This window comes from Phyllobates terribilis, unplaced genomic scaffold (genome assembly GCF_046119375.1).
Source record: "Phyllobates terribilis strain yellow unplaced genomic scaffold, ASM4611937v1 Scaffold_3__8_contigs__length_932513732, whole genome shotgun sequence".
Taxonomy (NCBI): domain Eukaryota; kingdom Metazoa; phylum Chordata; class Amphibia; order Anura; family Dendrobatidae; genus Phyllobates; species Phyllobates terribilis.
In genome coordinates this window covers 853,542,393-853,565,969 of record NW_027362763.1, presented here as the reverse complement: position 1 = coordinate 853,565,969, position 23,577 = coordinate 853,542,393, and the positions used below count along the sequence as shown (strand labels likewise).

At 44.0% G+C, this 23,577-nt stretch overlaps 1 protein-coding gene across 1 annotated transcript in view; it reads right to left on the bottom strand.

Annotated features, from left to right (window-relative positions):
* The window catches only part of FBXO30 (F-box protein 30), a 37,468-nt gene extending 14,290 nt beyond the window's left edge, over positions 1-23,178 (bottom strand). Inside the window, exon 1 of the mRNA XM_073672543.1 lies at positions 22,945-23,178. The gene's annotated coding sequence lies outside the window, so the exon portion shown is untranslated. The remainder of the gene's footprint in view (positions 1-22,944) is intronic.
* Positions 23,179-23,577: the final 399 nt, after the last annotated feature.

Sequence of the window (23,577 nt, the reverse complement as noted above, 5' to 3'; positions counted from 1 at the left end):
CATTAATATAGTACTTCAGTCTGAGTGAGATATGTAGGTTGTATATTATTGAAGTGTATCCTGTATTCGGTAAGGTGAAGGGGGGGGGGGGGGGGGTTCTTAAGGTTCTTGACAGCATGCTCCCAACCAAAATAATTTATCAATGTCCTGTGAATATTATCGTATGAATGTAAATCGTAACAATAAAACTACAGCCAAGTTGATGGAGAAATGTAAAAATATAAGGCAATTTAATGTTACTTCTAGAAATCAGGCATCACCATAAACATACAGAAGCACCAGATAAAAAGTGGACACTGTGGAATTTAAAAGATATATATTCTGCGTGTCTCCGATTTCACATAGAGACAGCGGTTTTGTGGCATGCTACATCAGACCGGGTAAGATACAGAGAGGCAATGCCTCCAGGGGAGAAGAATATCTCCTTACATACAGGGTCTGATAAAGACATTACTAATCATATTCCATCGGTTGCAGTGCAGGGTGAGCACACGGACTGAATGTCTAAGCTACAGACCCAGCGCCCCCCCAGCACACACAGCTGATGAGGCGGATCTACTCCAGAACACACTTGGCTTCATGTACTGAGCTCCTTGAGAGTTGTCAGGACAAGACCTCAAGAGTGTATTTGAGGACACACCATCATTAATCTCATATTTCAGTATGGATCTGGCCTGCTGTAACAATGAAAACAGACTAAACATGTAGAAAACCTGTAGGCATTTAAAAAAATGCCTATTAAATAATGAGGGCTCCTGCTCATCGGACATCCATTTTTAGATATTTACAGAATTACTACAATATCATGAAAGTGATCCTTTTTATTCTATTTCTCCATGGTTAGAGGCAGCTTTCCTTAATGTGTACATTCCTGCAACAGCAGCTCCAGAGAGTGGAGGACTATTGGCCAGTATTGCCAGCATGCCCTGTGCCACGTGCAGTAAGAAGGAGGAGCTGATGGGGTGATCCGGTGTTCCAGTTTCCCAATATAAGTGTTCCCTTTCAATGGCATTAACCACTCTAAGTACATGCTCCATCTGCATCATATCAAGGTTACTTACATCTTATACATAATATTCCATATGAAAGGCAATATTCACAGAATGATGTGCTCTACATAGGTGATAATAGCTTGTTGATCGGTGGGGGTCTGACCACTGGGACCAGCACTGATGGAAATAAAAGTTCACAGTTCTGCCAGTTAGAATGGAGTAGAAGCAGTGTTACATGCTCAACCAGTGCTCCATCCATTGCCCAAGGGGCAGTTTTTTCCACCAGTCTCACAGAATAACTTGAGTGGCATCAATTTCTTTTTGTAACATGGATAAAAGTTGCCTGATCTGCAGATCGGTGGGGATCCCAGCTGTTGGACACCCACTGATCAACAAGTTAGAACCTATTCTGTGCTTAGGCGATAACTTGTTTTCACAGGACCCCTTTAAATTCTTTAAAAGGAAAAGTCAAACTTTATAGAAGACTCATTTAGCTAACGATCCAAACTAAATGTGGCAAGGTTAGTTTAAGGCCACGGCCCCACTATCAGTATTCGGTCAGTATTTTTCTCATTAGTTGGAACCAAAATCAGGTGAGGAAAAATCAGAGAAAAGGTATAATAGAAACAAGACACCAATTCAGCATTTATCACCCACTCCTGGTTTTGGCTCCCAGTCCTGAGAAAAAATACTGACCGAATACTGACCAAATACTGATAGTGGGGCCATAGCCTTAGGGCAACTACCTTCAATAGGAGAGACTGCCTTCTTTTACTTGGATGATAGCTAGTTTGCATAAATTAATGCATTGTGGCATGTATGTGGACCTTGCTGCCAATTGTAGAGTTGTGACATCACAACAGGATACTTTTTTTTGTATTTTGCTACTTGGTATACATTACCAAGGGGGCTTGGCCTGGACTACAAGTTTTCCAACACCAATTTAGTAGCTTCCACAAGAACATACATTACCCTTTAGAACAGGATGTCAAGCTCAAACACACAGAGGGCCAAAATGAAAAACTTGAACAAAGTCACGGGCCATCCAGTATACAGTATAATGGGGCCTCACATAAGGGTGGTGGTTCTGGTGTCACAGGCCAAATATAATAACCCTGTGAGCCAGATTTGGCCCACGGGCCAGAGTTTGACATGTATGCTCTAGAACATGAATGGTCATTGTTGCTTCAAAACTTCAAACATTGCCTAAGTGAATTGTACAAATAAATCTAAGAATCACTAATATCTTGAATAATCTTTTTGCAAGCCTATGAGTCAAAACAAGACAGACTGCTAGGCTCGCTGAGAGACTATGGAAGTCTATAAATGGTGGAGGACTAAAGAAGTGACTGCAGCTTTGTAGTGAGTGTTTATGGAACTCCAGTGCAGCATGCACAGTTACACTGCTCAGCACTGTGGAATAGTGTCCCCCCAGGCTGCTGCTGCTTTAGAACATGTGCAACATAAGCAGGGAGCAGGAATAGCTCAGTGTAGGAGAGACATCACAGCTGCTAATATCCACCCACTAGCTCAGAGTTGAATATTAGATAAGACTTGCAAAAAGGAGAACACTAGTTTAAAAAAAAAAAAAAAAAAAAGTCTTTATGATGAGCTGAAAGTGTTATTCCTTATAACCACAACACACAACCAGCCTATTCTGAAAAGTTACCTTAGACAACAGGTATACTTTAACAATATATACAACATTGTATTAAAAAAAGCTAGACAAATTGTTCTTTAAAAATGTGATCCAGCCTACCACTGGCTCATGAGGGAATATTCCTGATTTAAAGGACAAATCTCCTAACGTTAAAAAAAAAAATTCTGTTCCTTCTCCTGGACTGGATGCAGCCAAATGGTCAATCAAGCAAATTCTACTTTCTTGTGCACTACAAACCAGGCTTCTAGGTGAAAAGAGACCAAATCAAGTAGACAGTTTCCCCATCTTATCACCTTAACTGAAAAGTCTACATGTTTAGCTGCTGGCGAGAGATTTAAAGGGGGTTTCCACTTTTAGAAGCGTGGACCAGTAATGTAAAATAAAGCCAGATAGTACTCCTCCCACAACCACTCTGCTCTCTGGCTGTGGCAGTGAAGTTAAGCCAACTGCTCACATCACCGATGCCACCAATCACCAGGCTCATCAGTTCTGCCAAAGTAGATGGCAGTAGTTCAGTGATTGACTGTAGTAGTGATTGAAGCTGGTGTAATGAGGTTACCACTGCATTCAAAAAGCAGACAAGAGCAGGGGGGCGAGTGCTACTAGGCCTTGTTATATTACTGGAATCGTCTGGGGTTCACTTTTCTAAAAGAAGAGAGCCCCTTTAACAATCATACCACCACATAAACAAGATAGAAATGACTCTAGACAGCCATGTACTAGTTACATGCACAAAATATACTAAGTTAATAACACTGCCTTCTGTCAGGCCTTAAAAGGAAAGCATGAAGATTTCCTGCACATTCAATTCTGGGCAGCGGACCAGCAGCGATAAACATGGCCACTAAGAAAAGAAATCTTACAAGACAAACTTAGATTAGGGCTAAGCAGTCATAGCCTTGTATAAAGACCAGACCGTCAGGCAGTGACAGGTATAGCTCAGGGAGGACTCTGCAGTGCCAAGTGTCACAATGTTATTTGACTAAAAGGGAATCGTTCACCACATTTGACCTATCTACATTGTTAAAATGGGCATAAGGGTTATAGAAAGCAGAAAAAGTCCTCCCTGTATGCCTCATATCAGATGCCTTATTGATGAGAAATCATCTTTTATCACTTTATATAAATGACCTCTTCCAGGCTCTGGGGCGGACTATCTGGTAGATAACTCTGCCCCAGAGATTATTTTACATGAAGGGAGAGTTACCAGTGTGAGACAAGTAACTAACAAAACAGGAGAAATGAACATAGTCTTCTTGTAAACACTTTTTTTGCAGCTCTGCTGTTTTACAACAATATTACAGCCCTGTCTGCCTGTGAGCAGGAAGCAGAGAGGAACCTGCAGATGTGTCCGGTCTAATCACACACAGCTCTGCAGAGATCAGGAGAGCAGAGAGCGGCCATCACACTGGTAACTCCCCCTTCATGTATAATAATCTCTGGAGGCAGAGGTGTCTTCCAGGCAGCGTCCTCCCCAGAGCCTGGAAGAGGTCATTTAAATAAAGTGATAAAAGATAATCTATCAACAAGACATCTGATATGAGACATACAGGGAGGGCTTTTTTCAGCAGTCTATAACCTGTATGCCCATATTAAATAGTTTATATAGTACAAATGTGGCGATTCCTGCATTCCCAAACAAAGGCCGCATGAATCTGTCAGGATCAATCATTGCAGCCACCCATGTTTGACTCTGAAACACTGCAAGACTGTTTAGAAAGGAGAAGAGAAATGGGAAGAGAGTCACCTGAGCTGGTACTTGCCCGTTTCATCTAGATTGAATATGCAGAGAGACCTGTCAAACAGGTAGACCTGTCAATCTAAGAGCAGATCTCCACTTCCCATTCCCAACTTTTTTAAAGCTGAACTTCAAGTTTTCCACTATGCGGCAGAGTTTCAGAGAAAAATGCAAGATTTATGACGTTCAGGCAGCAGAAATCACCAGACAGGTTGCCTTTAAAAGGTCCCCATAGAGGCAAGTCAGTAAACCTGCTGTTTTGGGCAGAATTAGCAGACTTATGTGTATGGGGGACTTTTGTTGCAGGAAAGTGTAGCTAGAGACAAGTTCAAACATGATAGTAATTGCATCTTTATGTAAATGAAGTTACAAGTTCACTGAGGTTGGACGGTTCTTGGCCAGTATGCTGATCCTTGCCATCATTCACCATCCCCATGGGCTTGATTGACATCTGCTCAGCACCGCTGACAAGAGTGACATGGCGGTGCCAACATATAGCAGTCTGTTAAAATGTAATTTGCCACCAATTACCCTTCCATAATCCAACATGGGAGGGGGATGGAGGAGGATGCTGGGTAGCCATAACATGTAGAGAAATAAAAGTTAAACTATAAAAATACTATAGTATGTAAAGGTCTAATGCATTACCTACCTACCTTGGCTATGCATTTTTCATTTTTGTGTAGGATATTGAGAGTAAAATTTTCTCATACATTTGTCCATGCGAATAGGAGCCAAGATGCAGTACCCAAGAGTAGCCACTAAACAGTGTGTGGCACTGTGGTGTACTAATTCTGTTTACAACCAGCCATGGCCAGAGCTGGAAACGGCTGATCAGAGGGGGTGCCGACCAGATTCTCTCGCACAAAAGAACATACGCTCGTGTGACCTCGGCCTCATACTTTCACTGGAAGTTCAATATGGCACCTCATGGCAAAGAAATGAAGAACTGAAAATTGTTGCACTACATAAAAATGGCCTAGGCTATAAGAAGATTGCCAACACCCTGAAACTGAGCTGCAGCGCGGTGGCAAAGACCATACAGCAGTTTAACAAGACAGGTTCCACTAAGAACAGGCCTCGCCTTGGTTGACCAAAGAAGTTGAGCTTATGTGCGCAACAGCGTATCCAGAGGTTGTCTTTTCAAAATAGACGCGAGTGCTGCCAGCATTGCTGCAGAGGTTACAGGGGTGGGTCAGCCTGTCAGGGCTGAGACCATATGCTGCACACTGCATCAAGTTGGTCTGCATGATTGTCGTCCCAGAAGGAAGCCTCTTCTAAAGATGATGCACAAGAAAGCCCGCAAACAGTTTGCTGAAGACAAGCAGACTAAGGACATTGATTACTGGAACCATGTCCTGTGGTCTGATGAGACAAAGGTAAACTTTGTTTAAGATAGTGTCAAGCATGTGTGGTGGCAACCAGGTGAGGAGTACAAAGACAAGTGTGTCTTTCCTACAGTCAAGCATGGTGGTGGGAGCATCATTGTTTGGAGCTGCATGAGTACTTCCAGCTGTGGGGAGCTACAGTTCATTGAGGGAACCATGAATGCCAACATGTACTGTGACATGCCGAAGCAGAGCATGATCACTTTTTTCAGAAACTGGGCCGCAGGGCAGTATGCCAACATGATAACGACCCCAAACTCACCTCCAAGATGACTACTGCCTTGCTAAAGAAACTGAGGGTAAATGTGCTGGACTGGCCAAGCAGGTCTCCAGATCTAAACCCTAATGAGCATCTGTGGGCAGGGCTATGGAGTTGGTAAGCCAAACCTCTGACTCCTCAATTTCCTCGACACCACAGCACAGCCTCACTACGGAGAATGTACATTTAGTGGATTAATCTCCACTAAAAGCAGAGATCCTTAGATCAGGAATAGAACATTACATAACTTTCCCAAATTCTTATGAAAACATTTACAGCACATAATGCATTGAACTACTGTACCGTCAGTGTCTGTCCAATTTATACCAACTCCACAGCCGTGCCTGTGGCGTATCCTCAAAAAGGAAGGTGGAGGAGCGCAAGGTCTCAAGCATCCACCAGCTCCGTGATGTCGTCATGGAGGAGTGGAAGAGGATTACAGTGGCAAACTGAGGCTCTAATGAACTCCATGCCCAAGAGTTAAGCAGTGCTTGAAAATAATAGTGGCCACACAAAATGTAGACACTTTGGGTACAGTTTGGCCTTTGTCTCTTAGGGGGATGTACTCACTTTTGTCGCCAGTGGTTTAGACATTAATGGCTGTGCGTTGAGTTATTTAGAGGGAACCAAGTTTACACTGTTATACAGGCTGTACACTGACTTTCCATTGTATCAAAGTGTCATATCTTAACCCTAGAACGCATGACCATAAAAATCTACATTTTCACATACCTGGGGCCTTTTAGGCCCATGTGCAAATAACATGGAATAACTCAAACAAAAATGACAAACAACTATATACCTGAGGAATACCTAGAGTTTCAAAATTCTAACTAAAGTAATCTTGCAGAAAATAGAAAACAATTAACAGGGCGGGCCTGCTAGGCCCCAGGTATGCGTTTTAGGGTTAAGTGTTGCCCCATGAAAAGATATCCAATAGTTACAAAAATGTTAGGGGCGTACTCACTTTTGTGATGTACAGCATATATTCTCCAAAATGATTCAAGTTAAAGGGGTGAAGTGAAGAAAAGTAATCTTATAGACTGATGCGATGACCAACGGTCAGACCCCACCAATCAGCAGAACAGGGCACTTATCCCTGCTAGAATGGAGGGGCAGTAGTTAGCCTGACCGTCACGCCATTCACTATCTACGGGGTTGCTGAAAAAAAAGCGGAGAACAGCGCTCAGCAACCCTTATAAGGAATGAATGGGGGGGGGGGGCGATGGTCGGTCAGGCGCACTGCCGCTCCATTCTAATGGAGATTTGAAGAGGTTGTCCACTACTTTTACATTGAGGATTTATCGTTCGGACAGGTCATCAATGTCTGATTGGCCGGGGTCCAACACTCAGCACCTCCACCGATCAGCTGTTATCAGTGTCAGTGTATTGGGCACTGTAGAGTACTACAAGTAGAATAAGCAGCTCGGCAAGTGAGAACTTCTGGCTGGCAGCCGCTGGCGCAGACACCGATCACAGCTGATCGGCGGAGGTGCCAGACATTGATTACTTATCTGAACAAAAGGTCTTCAATGTATAAAAGTAATGGACAACCTCTTTAAGTGCCCCATTCAGATGATTGGTGCAAGTCTCGGCAATCGAACTTCCACCGATCTGGACAACCCCTTTAAACCTACCATATCACCTCACAACCACCGCTGAGTAACATTGAATATGATTGGTCAGAGTCTTCACCAGATCCCCAGCCCTTCAGAATAAGGCCAAGGTCACAGCAGCGTATATTCTCTCATCCGAATGAATCGGGTCGATTATGCTAATCAGACTCTGATCACAATGTCATCTGAGTGCAGTCCGATGGTTACCACAGTCTCATTGATTTGCATGGATGAAGTGCAATCTGGATATTGGATCACACTCTGATATGCAGTGATTTTTTCCGCAGACTCTTTCCGGGGACATAATATTGGACATGTGCACATTCCCATAGAATAACATTAATCAGAGTGTAATTCAATGTTTTGTTGGATTGCACACAGAGCGACAATACGGTCATGTGCACAAGCCCTAAAAGCCAGACAAACCTCTTTCACTCCACATAACATGTATAGATTGTAATGTTACATAGATTGTAATGTCAGGGACAGATTCTCCAAGTTTACCAGGCTATAAAAAGGAGAGGTGAAATGTAGAAGATAATTATGTACAGAAGTGAATTCTGTGAGGAACAGCGTAGGGTCTGCTGTAAGGATTAGTACAGTACAGCATATGTTGTGGTGGGGAGGTATGCAGGAGCCAGAACGGGCGATGATTTACTGACACATCTGAGGATTCTCCCCATTTATCGGCCCCCATGCCATTTGTGCCTAGGACAGCTGCTGGTCACACTTGCCCTAGGGTGTGGAGAGGAGAATATGATGCTAAACTGTTAGGCAGATGTCTTACAAGTCAGGATAGAAGAACGTGGCTCAGAAATTGCAAAATGATACAAATCTTTACTAGAAGTATGGTTTATGTTGATTCAGAACCATTCCCTCCCATCATTAATAGCAGATATTAGCGCTCTTTATAAGCCTAGGAGCATCACTTCCCAACCCATCTGTAAAGAAGAAAATTACAGCCATTCATACATCAATTTAATGTAAAAAAGGACCGTTCTGTTGCAGGTCATCCATTATGTCCCAATGCTGCTTTCAATTTCTCTCTTTATGAACTGAAGCAGGTCGACTTTTTATGCAATGACTCTTACAATGAATCAGTTAAAGGATGAAACAGTGAAGTAAAAAGGTGTTCAAACTTTCGCCCATGTTAAATGGATGAATCTGATCCACAAAACAGAGAAGAAGACATGCTCCAAATCTTACTGATCGCATATACAGATCAGTTTTTACAAGGTGGTTAAGAATCAATGAAATGCTATGTACACACTAAGCACACGGCCCTATAGTCGGATGTGTGAATGTAGCCTTAGGGTATGTGCACACAATCAGTATTTGCAGGAAAAATGCTTTGCACAATACATATGCAAAATTGCCTCTTCAGAGAAAGAGGACTTGAACAATATAGCGCCACCTATTGCAAGCAGCAATCCTACAAGTGACAATCGGCCCTTTAACGAGTCTTGCAATATGACTTCGGATAATAGCCAAATCAGAATCTCCATTTGTACACAAGCTTTTTTGCTGCATTTTTTCCCCTCATTTACTGAGGGGAACTGACATGCTGAAGATATGAAACTGCTTCAAATCTGCAAGGAAAAAATAAGCAGCGTGTGCATGAGGTTTCAGAAACCTCATTCACTTTGCTGGCACTGTAAAAAACACTGCTTTTTGTGGCAAAAGGGCAACGTGTGAATATACCCCAAATTGTATATTTATTACTATAGCATTACTGTAATAAAAGTTATAAACTACATAACTAGCCACAGTGTAGTTAAAATGGTTACGGTCACTTATTTAATGTGGGTGTTTTTTGTTTTTTTTTAAATATAAAGCATTGCCTTATTTATAGATGTGGTGTTCCTTGTGCCAGAAATCTTACCAAGGCCACGGTCCCACTATCAGTATTAGGTCAGTATCCAGTCAGTATTTTTTCTCAGGAGTGGGAGCCAAAACAAGGTAAGGAACTATCAGATAAAAAAGGTATAATAGAAACAAGTCACCAATTCTGCATTTATCACCCACTCCTGAGAAAAAATACTGACCAAATACTGATAGGGGGCCGTGGCCTCAGTCTCTGACTTGAGTATGATGGCACTTGTAAGAGGTGTCTCATGAAATCAGGCTCGTCTTACTCCGCCACACCCCTTCATTATGACATGCCTGTCCTAAAGAATAGGGGCCTTAGTGTTTTTTGGTAAATGTAACTTAGGCTGCGGTCAGACGGCCATAGATTCCATCATTCATGAGGATTGGGCTTATTAGGTTAAGGACTCTCAGCTCAAATGGTCAGTTTGACCCAAGTGCCATCTTAGTTGTGATCAGATTATCTCACATGAAAGAATTGGATCACAGGTATGAAGATGGAACTTAATTTCTCCATTCTCTGTGTCTGCGGATGTCAGATTGCACTCGGATGACATCTGAGTGCAGTCTGATGTCTTACACGCACCTATAGACTTGTATGGGTGCGCGTGATCTGATTATCTAACGCACCCGCAAGCATGCTGTGATTATTTTCTCATGCAGATTTGGCGTGAGAAGATAATCGCAGATCTACACTGCTCAATAGTATAACATGGGACAGAATGCTATCTGCTAAAACATCGGAAAGCACTCAGGCTTGTTATACGCTCATGTGAGCGAGCCCTTAGAGTGAATGTGCCTAAAAACTTAGCACGTTTCTAAATAGAGCTGCAATGCCACTTCATCCAATCTCCAGCCTCCGTGAGGAGAACAGGGTTTAGGAAAACCATTCTAGTGAGGGTCCGACTCATGGCTTACATGGGGCACTCACAGCAAAGCTTTCTTCCCTGCACTAGAAAAATTACTCTACAGGCTTAAAGGCAACATACTGCCTGGCCCCGTGTATAAACCCCACACAAACCTTCACTAATGCCAACCTAGTAAAAACATTTTCACGGTGTCTCATGGGCAAAGAATAGATGACTTTAGTGTCTGATTTCAGAAGGCGGGTTATTGTTCACACCATTTTCTAAAAATAACATTTTATTTTTGTTACTTTTCTGCTTCATTGTATCTAAACATAGTGAAGGGCTTCATGTGAAAGACGGCAGCCGTGAACCGTGCGCTGCCTGCAGAACAGTAATTATAGATCATTGTCATTTATATTCACATTCCGCCTATTCTTAATGCCACAAAACACATTCAGCGGCAAGCAACGGAGATAGGTCATTCACAAAAATAAGCAATTTGTCTGGTTTAAAGGGGTTGTCCAATCCTAGCCATGGATTTTATTTTAGCAACTCACCTTTTGTCACTCTTGGTGCATAGATCTGCGTCAACTCCAATAGCGAGGTCTGTGCTGTCCTGATGGCAACAGGAAGGCCATGTGCACATGTTCAGTATTTTACATCGGTATTTGTAAGCTGAAAACAGGAGCAGGGGGGAAAAAAAAAAATGCAGAAATGGTGCACGTTTCTAGTATACTTTTTCTGATTGTTCTAGTCCTGTCTTTGGCTTACAAATAAAAAAACCTCTCCAAATACTCAACATATGTACATGGCCTAAAGCAGGGATTGGCTGCAGCAGTCAAGCACATCATTGGATGAACTCTTCTGGTCACCTGATGCAGCCAGTCAAACTTCCGCTATCATGTTGACAGAGACATCGCTTTGAGTGAGTGCAGCGCTTCGGAGTGGCCTACACTGCTTCCACAGAGGTGACAGAAGGGAAGTGTGCCTCCGTTTGTTTTTTAAACCACCACTCCAGTGTTTTTGGATTTCAGCACTGGAGTGGTGCTACTAATTTAAGTTCTTTGACTGCAGTATTATGCTTACCAGCCACTGTTTTCATCTCTTCCCGACGCCACTCCGGTCCCATCTTGTGATCTCAACTTCTGACTGACCAGAAGTCAGAGGTAACAGGCACAAACTCAATGCAAGTCTACAAGAGCCTTCTTCTGGCCTCATTCTGGTTCTCAGACTTACAGTGGGTTGTCACAAGGTGCAGAAGATGACCAGAACAGTGCCAAGAACAGAAGAAGACGATGGCGGCGGCTGGTGAGTAGAAAACTAGAGTCAGGGAACTTAGATTAGTGGCATCTCTGCAAAGAGAAACACACACGGTGCTTTAAATGCATCCACGCCTAGGAGGAAAAAAAGAAAAAAAAGGTAACAACCCACGCACACAGTTTGTACCAAGATAAGTTATCACAAAACTGCTCTCCCAGCTAGAACCAGAAATTTGCTTGATATCGGAGTAAACGGCTCCTCAGTGACTGATGCAACTTCAAAACACATGCTGTGACTATAAACTAGTGTAGTTCTAAACGCGTCACGTGATGGTATTTCTGTTACATACATCAGTGGCTATGTGGATCAGTTTTTAATGGCTTGATCTATAATAAAGTTTGGATTTTATAGGTTAGCAGTCCAGCACATCCATGTGCTCATGATAAGAGCATGCACACCTCCGCTTCCTTCATTCTCAATGGGATCGTTGGGGACAGCGGAGACCAGCACTCACAAAGAGTACACATGCTCAACTCTGAATCCGTGCAGACTCTCGAGAGCCCAGTCTTTAAAAATCAATGAGGGTCCCTGTGGTCCAGCCATCAGGGACTTTTGTCCCATCACCTATGTAGTGCACATTTTTGGAGGCTACATTAAAGCCCATAAAAGGTTGTCTTACAAGAGTTGAGAAACCCACACATGGTTTTACAGCTCAGTTTTATTGAAAAAAACAAACAAACAAAAAAAAACACGGCACAGAGCTACACTACATAACCAGTGGACAGGTGCGACACGCCCTCTAAAAAAAGCACCAACATTTTTTTTTTTTTTCCTCTTTCAAATCTTGTACAGCAGGGCTGGTTTTATAAAAAAGGAACCATAGTTCATATGCCTTAGGACACAAATATAATAATGGGAGGGCATAGCCTTCTCAGGCTGTTGCAAGGGAAATGTCCAGCCAGATAAGGCTTCCTCCTGCAAAAATCACCCATGTGTCAGGAGCCTGACCTGCCTTTTCTTTAATAAGCCAACCCCTTTAACTAGGAGATCCTTCATAAAATCCTGTCTGACTGCAACTTCCACTTATTGAGGGGGGCATAGTAGCTAAAGCTATCATTTGGAAATGGAACTTGGTGAAATCCATGCAGGGATGTAAGAGAAAGGAAGTTCCAGCACCTAAAGTGTTGGCAGGATGCAGATAAATAGAAATCACCCACAAAAAGAAAAAAAAGAAATGAATAAATGAATAGCAAGTTTCAGAGCATTAGATTTGGGGCAATTCCTGGACACACTGGACTGGGATGGGGTGGTGGTGGTGGGGGGGGGGGGGGGGGGGATGTAAAAGCTGTTTTACATGGTGTTGCAGAGGCGGACCGAAAGGCCATGCTTTTCTACAGGTTGTGTGTGACAGGACAAGGTGCAATTTAATTCTATATTTGATGAAGGGAATTTAGAGTCCAATATCAAAAGTTCTTACTTGTGTAAAAATGTGGAATTTGTTTAATATGTGCACATGTTGGAAAGTGGAAATTCACTGTAAGGAAGGGCAATTATAAAGGAGGCGAGAGGAGAAGGGAAGCAGCACTTGGATTTAAAGGGGTCTCATCTTGTAAGGCTACATTCCCACGATGAGCTTTTCATGTTGCAGATTTTCTTCACCACTTCTGCACCCATCAATTGAAATAAGTTACCTGCATTTCTTAAAAAACATGCAGCGTAAAAACAAGAAAAACACACACTCACCAAAACCTCACTGTGGGAACGTAGCCCAAAGGAATACCTCTAGGAGGCCTCACCAGTGCTGCGTCCCCTTTGTTCTTATGATCAGCGAGTCCTGGATGTTGGACCCTGACCCTAACTATATGCCATCACGCTGAATCTCACCAACAGTCCCAGCCATCATACAGAAGGGTAATGGTGAATATTTACCTTGTTTTTGCAATTTCTAACACCAACTAATCTCCTGCTCGACTTGTAAAATAAAGGCTATTCATGAAACCAGCAGCTTAACCTTATTAGTATCCTTATTAGGTAAAGTGATTTTGTTTTCATGGCAATCACAATGGAATTTCAGAGCCTGTTGTATAAACAGTAATCTGTTATTAGATCATAACAATACTGCAATTCTTCACAGATTTAGAGGGCAAGGTCACTAAAACAAGTGGCCCAAAATAAAAAAAAAGGAACAGGAGATTTACAGGGACAGCATACATCTGTTAGTCACAGTGATCCAGCAGGAACCTGCCATCTAATGCTTTATACTTGGAAATACCCCTTTAAGTCTATCTTGTACAATTATGGCATATCTACAGGATATTCTACAGACCCCATATGACCTGAATCTATCTTGATAACAGGGCCCTGACGTGCACTAGTGGCGGTGGAGAGGGGGGCCCAGTAATCCCATACAAATGATTGGAAATTCTGGCCACCTCTCCACTGACAGCGTCCCATTCTTTAGATGACGTTACATTGGAGAAAGCCCCCCCATGCCATAAATGTCCCCATAGGTATTCTACTCTAAACCTTTCCTGGTGCAGACAATTTTTGAACTTTTTTTTCCCCTCCTCTCGGTAAAAGACCATAACTTTTCTATTTTCTCCCCCCATTGACATAACCATAGGAGATTTTCTTTTTTGGCAGAACGAGTTGTAGTTTTGAATGACGCTACCTTACCATAGAATATAATGGAAAACAGAAAAATTCGAAGATTGGGGAAATGCAAAAAAAAGAAAAAAAAAAAAAAAAAAAGAAAAAGGGAAAAGACCATTATTTTTTTGGGGGGTCTAGTTTTATGGTGGTCAGTTAAAATTACCAGCTACCTTGATTCTTCAGGTTAGAATTTTTTTTCTTTATTTGAAAGGTTGAAAAACATTTTCAAACAAAGTTTGAAATATGGTTTTTCTTCATTTTCTGACATTACTAATATTTTATACTTTTCTGTGGATGGAACTGCATGAGTGAGTTTTTTGAGCTGGCATTTATAGTGACTGTTTACGTACATACAATGTTTTGGTTGCTTTTTATGTCACTTTTTGCAGGTGTAAATTCTAGCATTTAAAATGGTCCCCCCACCTTTACGGTGTTTACCATATGGATTAATTCATTTTATACTTCGATAGATCAGTCTTTTGCAGACATGGCAATAACACATTTTTATTTCTTTACTTTTAATTGAAGAAAGGCTCAAACCTGAGACTCACAAGCACACAAAAATGTCAGCCATGGGGTCCCCATCTGTCCTCAGAACCCCACAACTGCACCCTGGGGAGTGGGTGAAGGAGGGGGAAATGGGTTCAATGGGCACTAGAAATGGTATGCCACCCTGAGTGCATCATCTAAATGCTGCCGCCATACATTGATAATGGCATTTAAGGGATTATAAGCAGCAACGAGTGCATGATTCAGTCGCTGCTGCTAGAGGTGGATTCCAGATGTATAACAGTTGTCTTCCGCCAAGTTATGAAAGGAGTTCCACTTATGAGCCCATACCATGCACCCGCACTCAGCATGTGTAGGCATGACAGATGTCAGAGTTAAAGGGAACCTGTCATGTGCTAAAATGTTGTTTATTTGCAGATAGAGGGTTAAGCCCCCGTCTCACATAGCGAGATCGCTGCTGTGTCACGGTTTTGGTGACGCAACAGCGACCTCACCAGCGATGTCGCTATGTGTGACACTTTGCAGCGATCAGGCCCCTGCTGTGAGGTCGCTGATCGCTGCAAAGTGTCCTGGACCATTTTTTGGTCGTTGCCCTCCCGCTGGTCAGCACACATCGCTGTGTGTGACCACCGGAAGCAGCGATCAGGCTGGTAACCATGGTAAACATTGGGTTACTAGGGGCACACGCGCACCTAGTAACCCGTTGTTTATCATGGTTACGAGCCTGCTAAAGTGAGCGGTAACCATGATAAACAACGGGTTACTAGGTGCGCGTGTGCCCCTAGTAACCCAATGTTTACCATGGTTACCAGCCTGCTCCTGCTTCAGCAGGCTGGCAACCAGGTGCAGGACATCTTGGAAAGATTCTTTCCACGATGTCGCTGCTCCCCTGATCGTTGGTGAGCCTGCCTGTTTGACAGCTCACCAGCGACCACATAGCGACGCAGCAAAGATCCCTGACAGGTCGTATCGTTGCAGCGTCGCTAAGTGTGATGGGGCTTTTAGTCTGCAGCACGGTTACAGAGAGGAAATGATCTTACATCCTTCCAGGAGCCGCACGCTTTTAATTACAGGACATGCACAGAGGAGTTAGTCACTATACTGTTAATTTCCTCCTAGTGGACATGCTTTCAGTATGACAGCTGGGAAGCATTTTAAAGCCACTTAACTGTAGATAGTAAATAGTGTTATTTGTGTTAGACAGGTACCATTTTAAAGGCGATGGACACTTGACATTTAAAAGTCATTTTAATATGATTCTGATTACCCTTTGGTAACAGAATTACCCAATTGCATTAAATTTTCAGGCTGCAATCTTCTTCCCTGCATTTTTTCAGACCCCTAAGGGTATGTGTACATGGTCAGGAGCCACTGTGGGTTTGAAGCTGTGTGTTTATGCAGCGTCAAACCCACAGCGGCCAGATATTACAGCATAGTGGATATGGGATTTGTAGAAATCCCATGTCCACTATGCGTCTCTGTGCACCTGCGGATCACCCGCAGACAAGGACATGCGGCGCGTTTTTCCAAACCGCTGCATGTCAATTTCTCTTGCGGAGTCGCTAGTCTCCGCAAGAGAAATTCGATCACTACAAATGTATTGATTGCGGTGAATCCGCATGCTTCAATGAACACATGAGGATTCACCTGCGTTCATATAACGCAACGCTTTGGACGTAGCATAAAATATGCTGCCTGTCCGGATGGTGTGCATATACCCTTTCAAGCAGTTACAGCCTGTAACCAGTTTCATATTTTTACCTTGCAGGAGTGACTCTCAGTAATGTAGGCTGTATGTGAGGTCTGCATGTAACCACTTGCTTTCATGAATTAGCACAGGTCCTATACTATACTGTACTCATTTCCTCTTGGTCTACAGCAGTTATCTCTGCCCTTCCAGAGATACTTTCTACACTGCAAATCTATGTACAACCCCCACCCTCCAGCTCTCTCTAAAGTCAGACTTTTGTATGCTACTTACAAGAAAAAAAAAAAAAAAAAATAGGACGATTTTCAATCAGTGTGTCCATGTATACCATAAATGCAAGCTCCTACAGCATTAAACAGTTTTATAAATGATAGTTGAAGAGCCCCACGGACTAATCAGTGTTATCTCATGAAAATATTTACAAAAATGTGAGGGGTGTACTCACTTGTGTGTACAATATGGTGCTTTTAAACAACTTTCTGAATAGTGTGTGTAAATATAATATTATACACACAGGTGCATATCACTAAATTAGATCATCAAAAAGTTAATTTCAGATCTTCAATACAAAAAGTGAAACTCATTATATAGAGTCATTACAAACAGAGTGATCTATTTCAAGTGTTTATTTCTGTTAATATTGATGATTATGGCTTACAGCCAATGAAAACACAAAAGCCATTATCTCAGTAAACAGAATACTTTATAAGAGCTTGAAAAAGGTTTTTAAAAACAAAAATGCTGGGCTACTGAAATGTATGTTCAGTAAATGTATTCAATACTTGGTCGAGGCTCCTTTTGCATCAATTACTGCATCAATGCGGCGTGGCCTGGAGGCGATCAGCCTGTGGCACTGCTGAGGTGTTAAAGCCCCGTCACACTTAGCGATGCTGCAATGATCCCGACAACGATACGACCTGTCAGGGATCGTTGCTGCGTCGCTATGTGGTCGCTGGTGAGCTGTCAAACAGGCAGGCTCACCAACGATCAGGGGAGCAGCGACATCGTGGAAAGAATCTTTCCACGATGTCCTGCTCCTGGTTACCAGCCTGCTGAAGCAGAAGGCTGGTAACCATGATAAACAGCGCGTTACTAGGGGCACACGCGCACCTAGTAACCCGCTGTTTATCATGGTTACCACTCTGCTATGGTGAGCGGGAGGTTACCGCTCACCGTAGCAGAGTGGTAACCATGATAAACAGCGGGTTACTAGGTGCGCGTGTGCCCCTAGTAACGCGCTGTTTATCATGGTTACCAGCCTGATCGCTGGTCCCGCTGGTCACACACAGCGATGTGTGCTGACCAGCGGGAGGGCAAAGACCAAAAAATGGTCCAGGACATTTTGCAGCGATCAGCAACCTCACAGCAGGGGCCTGATCGCTGCTAAGTGTCACACATAGCGACATCGCTGGTGAGGTCGCTGTTGCGTCACCAAAACCGTGACTCAGCAGCGATCTCGCTATGTGAGACGGGGGCTTTATGGAAGCCCAGGTTGCTTTGATAGCAGCCTTCAGATCGTCTGCATTGTTGGGTCTGGAGTCTCATCTTCCTCTTGACAATACCCCATAGATTCTCTATGGGGTTAAGGTCAGGCGAATTTAGTGATACTGTTGTTTTTAAACCAGGTATTGGTACTTTTGGCAGTGTGGACAAGTGCCAAGTCCTACTGGAGAATGAAATCTCCATCTCCAAAAAGCTTGTCGGCAGAGGGAAGCATGAAGTGCTCTAAAATTTCCTGGTAGACGGCTGCGCTGACTTTGGTCTTGATAAAACAGTGGACCTACACCAGCACATGACATGGCTCCCCAAACAATCACTGATTGTGGAAACATCACACTAGACCTCAAGCAGCTTGGATTGTGGCCTCTCCACTCTTCCTCCAGACTCTGGGACCTTGATTTCCAAATGAAAACAGGAACCTTGTGGGGTGTGTCAATGACTGCCTTCTGGACATCTGTCAAGTCAGCAGTCTTCCCCATGATTGTGGAGCCTACTGAAACAGACTAAGGGACCGTTTTAAACGCTTACGAAGCCTTTGCAGGTGTTTTTTGTTAATTATTCAAATTTACTGAGATAATAACTTGTGTTTTCATTGGCTGTAAGCCATATTCATCAACATTAACAGAAATAAACACTTGAAATAGATCACTCTGTTTGCAATGACTATATGAGTTTCACTTTTTGTATTGAAAAACTGAAATAAATTAACTTTTTGATGATATTCTAATTTAGTGAGATGCACCTGTATACACTATTCAGAAAGTTGTTTAAGCACCACTCCAGCGATTGGTTTGTTTTTTTTATTGGTAAGGCAAGTACGGTTGGGAAGTACCGACCGTACTTACCAGCTGCCGACTTCTGCTCCACCCGCCACCGCTCAGTCCTGTCCCTCCATCTTGTGACCGCAGCTCCTGACTGACTAAGGGCTCTTTCACACGTCAGTATCTCCGGTAAAAGTGGTGACAGTTTCCACACGTACCAGAGACACTGACAAGAGCAGACCCATTCAAATCTATGGGTCTGCGCACATGTCAGTGCGTTTCCACGGACCGTGTGTCTGTATGCTTCACACGCTGGCATGTCTGTTTTTTTAATGGATACACGGTCTGCAAAACGTACCACATGGATGACATCCATGCGTCATCCGCGTGACACATACCGGCGCCTGAGAATCAGTGTACAGTTAGCGCTGTTCCCAAGCGCCAGGTGCTGAACACTGCCCTCATGGTTCCCTGCCGGCCCAGAGATGTCCCCCGCTGTAATCCATGCGACCGCTGAAACAGAGGAGCCAGGGACAATGAGCCGCTCCGGAGCTGCGCTCTGAGTGACAGGACACCGCTCCTGAGCGGCTCATTCTCACCATTCTTCTCCAGCGGTCATACGGGTTACAGTGTGGGACAACTCCGGACAAGTGAGTATATGGATTTTATTATTTTATTCTTATTTTTAAACAGGGACACTGCGGGATCAGACTACCACTACCCTCATCATTGTCCCTGCAGGTGCTGATCACAGCGCCAGCAGGGAACCATGATAAGGGCAGTGTTAAGCACCCAGAGCTTGGGAACAGCGCTACCAAATCTAGCAGGGTCATTTTTAAGTTAATCGTTTTGAATGGCCCTCGAATGATGGGATCAATATCCAGATATCCTTAGATCTGAGGTGGGGAACCTTTTTTCTGCCAAAGGCTAAGTTCACACACGTTGGGTTTTACAGCGTTTTTTTGCGGCAGATTTTTATGCAAATTTTCAGCTACATTTGCAGTACCAGAAAAGTCTGAGAAACCAGAATTTTTTTTACTGCGTATTTTGTGACTTGGTTGTGTTTTTGTAAAATGGAGCATGTCACTTTCAGCGTTTTTGCAGCAGAACGCATTTGAGTTTTTGCAGCGTTTTTTCACCCATAGGAAGAAATGGGTGGTAAAAAAAAAAAAAAGGTAGCAAAAATGCATCAAAACCTGTGTTTTTAACGCAGCTGTTTTCCAGCCAAAGAAAAGTTAGCAGCAGAAAAAAAAACTACAATGTGTGTGACAATAGCCTAAGGGTTACGTCTGCATCTCTATGCAGGCGAGACGCACCCAGCATTCAAGCAGACTGCGATGCGAACATCTGATTTTCAGCCCTTTGACTGTCCCAGTCTATGGTCCAGAAAGGGAAAGCCAAGGGGCTGTAGACTGCAGTTTGCCCAGTTCTGGTCTTAGACTTATACCCTATATCATCTAGTGAGAACACTGTTCAGATGAGAAGCAACTTTACAGAAATGCAAATGAAACAGTAGCAGATGAAATCCAATTACTCTACCCTGGGCATGGCCCTGAATGCCATGTGTCACCCTGTATTTGTTATTGGCAGATTGGGCCTTGTATACCTACATCATTAGCGCTCACTCACAGGTTAGAGCAGAGCAAATACAAGACAATGATAAGTGTGTTGTTCCTTCTGTGATTCATGCAGGGAGGGAGGACGTGTGTATCCTGTGCCTTGCCAATTCCCCTATAATAGACACTAGACTGCTATAATCCATAGAACTCACAAGCATGGACCAAGCCAGTCTGCATTACACTCCAGTATATTTGTGCTGATCTTACAGACTATAGCCTTAGTGCTGGAATATATCCATAAGGTAGCTGTATAGAAGAATGGCATTTACTCTGTAGATCAACCTCGATAAGCTGCAGTGCCGTCCAGTCGCTGATTGTTACAATATGGTCACAGCAGCCCGAAATGTTTAGGGCAGGGGATTAGCTGAACTCCACCACTAAGTATACCCACTAGACTGCTTCTGCCCAGGAGAATGCACATTGCATACATCACCGCCTTACCCAGCTCAGAAACCGGCGAATCTTCACAGCGCACAATGCCTACGCTGGGGGATTCAAAAGTCACACAGTGACTGCATACTTTTCACTTTAGACCGGACAACCTCTTTAAAGGGGTTTCCATCATTATAGTGATGACCTAGCCATTGGATAGATCCTCAATATCAGATCGTTGGGGATCCAACATCTCCATCAATCAACTGTTACCAGCTATGGCAGCAGGCAGATGGAAAGAGCGTACAAGGGGAACAAAACTGTTCCAGCACAATGTTTATAGACATGAATGAATAAGAGCTACCCCAGCAGTCCACTAGCAAAACTTCTCTTAACATTTATTTAAAATAAAAATGTATACAATTACAGATGATTTGAGAAACTTGTCTCGATCTCTAGATATCAGGCAGCTGCACTTCTGGCTTGTGCTTGACACAGCAGAGTTTCCAGTGCTTTCAAGTCATCAGTTCAGTGAAGGGGGCTGGCTGATGAGCTCATTTTAGTGGCCAGACTCCATCTGTGTGTCGGCATATGCCATTTTGCCAGCCCCCTTCATACACAGGACTGGTCATGCGCAGATATTAGAAACACTATTTTGTGTCAAACTCAGCCTGGAAGTGGAGCTGCTGGGACTGGCACAGATATTTGCAGATGGACCTGTGACAATACAAATACGGTATATTAAGAAATTTTGTATCTTCACCTGAGCAACGTTGTAGAGATAACAAAAAATTCCAGTAATCCAGCGTCACTGCAGACATAACCTTCTATGGAGTTTGTTTTAAAGGGATCGTCGAGGCATCTGACATTGATAACTTATTAGAACAGGTCATTAGTATTAGATTTGTGGGGGTCTGAGACTATACTGATCAGCCATTGTTAAGCTGGAGTAGTCGTCGGTTGTAAACTTTAATGACCCTATGCACAGTTTACATCTGGACACTACTGGAGCATAACCACTGATCCGTGCCAAGAGTCCACTAATCTAATACGGATGGCGTCTCCCCGGGACAAGGCCTCAATGTTACATGCCCAGGCAGTAATTCAGTGCTACATGGTGACACCGGAGGCTCTGGATTTTTTGTACCGCCATATGACTCTCTGTCCAGCAGCCTATTGAGATATTTTCCCATGGAAGTAACGCTTTATAGGGAAAATATCTAATTCATATGGCACGGGATGGGTAAGTAATCATGGTGGATTTTAGAAGTTTCATAGGTCATCTCCTTCTCCCTACTGAATTAAAAATACACTTGGACTATGAGAAAACACGACCACGAGAAGGAACCAATCACTAACCACTAGCTTATGTCTATGGCTTTAGGCCCAGTGCACACAGACGGGTCACAAGACATGTTGTGCAACTTTTTACCCCATGTAGAAGATGCATGAAAACCTTATGACCACAGACAACAACTGTGACACTACAAAAAGCCTCCCAGACGAGAGGCCGCAACACCGGCGATCCTCCATACAGACAACTATCTGCAACGTTGTCAGGTCACACAAGTGCACGAGAGTGACACTGCAAAATGCCGGCAGCCTGTGCTCTGGGGCAGAGTGACAGTCACTGACAGAGGTGTGACGAGCACACTGAGCAATGCCCTGGTATATCTGCGAGCCCCCACAACAACAATACGCATCACCCTGGTAAGGGGGCGGCTGGGAAACGGCTTTGTGCCACAGCGGCATTGATAGTGGATCCCTGCTGATCATTAGGGAGTTGTTATGTATGCAATTTTCCAACTCCGAAGTATAGAACTGGCTGTAGGAACACAGCTCTAGGGCACAAGGGGGCAGTGCAACTGAAAGACTCCCAATAAAAAGGGATATCCAGACACAGGCCAGGGGTATATAATGGGGGGGGGCAGAGAAACTACAACTTAAGAACCGCGCAGCCTATGCAGGGACCCCCTGGGGGGGTACAGCCTACGTGGGGACCCCCTGGTACAGCCTACGTGGGGACCGGGCGCAGCCCACGCAGGGACCCCCCTGGGGGGGGCGCAGTCGTCTCTGATAAGTTGTCCCAATGACGTCACATGTCCCTTTATATCGCAGTAAGTTATGTCACGACACACACAGAGAACACAACACTGCGCCAGGCTGGTGAGGTACAAGGGGCCTAGAGTTCTCACCTCGTCCCGCCTGTGCAGGATACACGAGCTGGGCACAGCCGCCGCGGCCTCCTCTGCTCTGGACGTGGCCTCCTCACTGCCACAAGCCGCCGCCTCTCCACTTCCTTTTAAACGTGAGTTGTCCGGTCACAGCTCCCCCTGCATCTGCGGAGCCCCCAGCACGCACTCGTCTGCCTGCTCTGTTTCTCCACCGTCTTTCCCGTCGCTATGTCGTCATCACCTGCGTCACCACTTCCCCTCCCACTCCCCGCCTACCGATTGTGACGTCACGGGGCCGCCAACCGTTGTCGCTGTGTGAGCGCTGGAAGCCATTTTGTTGGAGGTAAGGAGTATGGGGTTTTTTGGATCGTTGACCTCGGAGTCAAACTTTATGATGGTGACGCTCAGGTGATTGTGGGACTTTCTTAGATTTCAAGCTCCTGGTCTCTAATGTAAAATCTAAGGAAGACGAACAGTCCAACCTTCATAGGATAAAAAGATGGACGAATTAAGCAAAATGTTGGTTCTGACCATAATCCATAGCCATTTCTACCTTGTCAGGAGATGTTAGAGGGGCGATGGGGATGACGGGCTTTTAGCAGACCCCCGAGACTGCAGTGCGCAGACCCCCCGAGACTGCAGGGCGCAGACCCC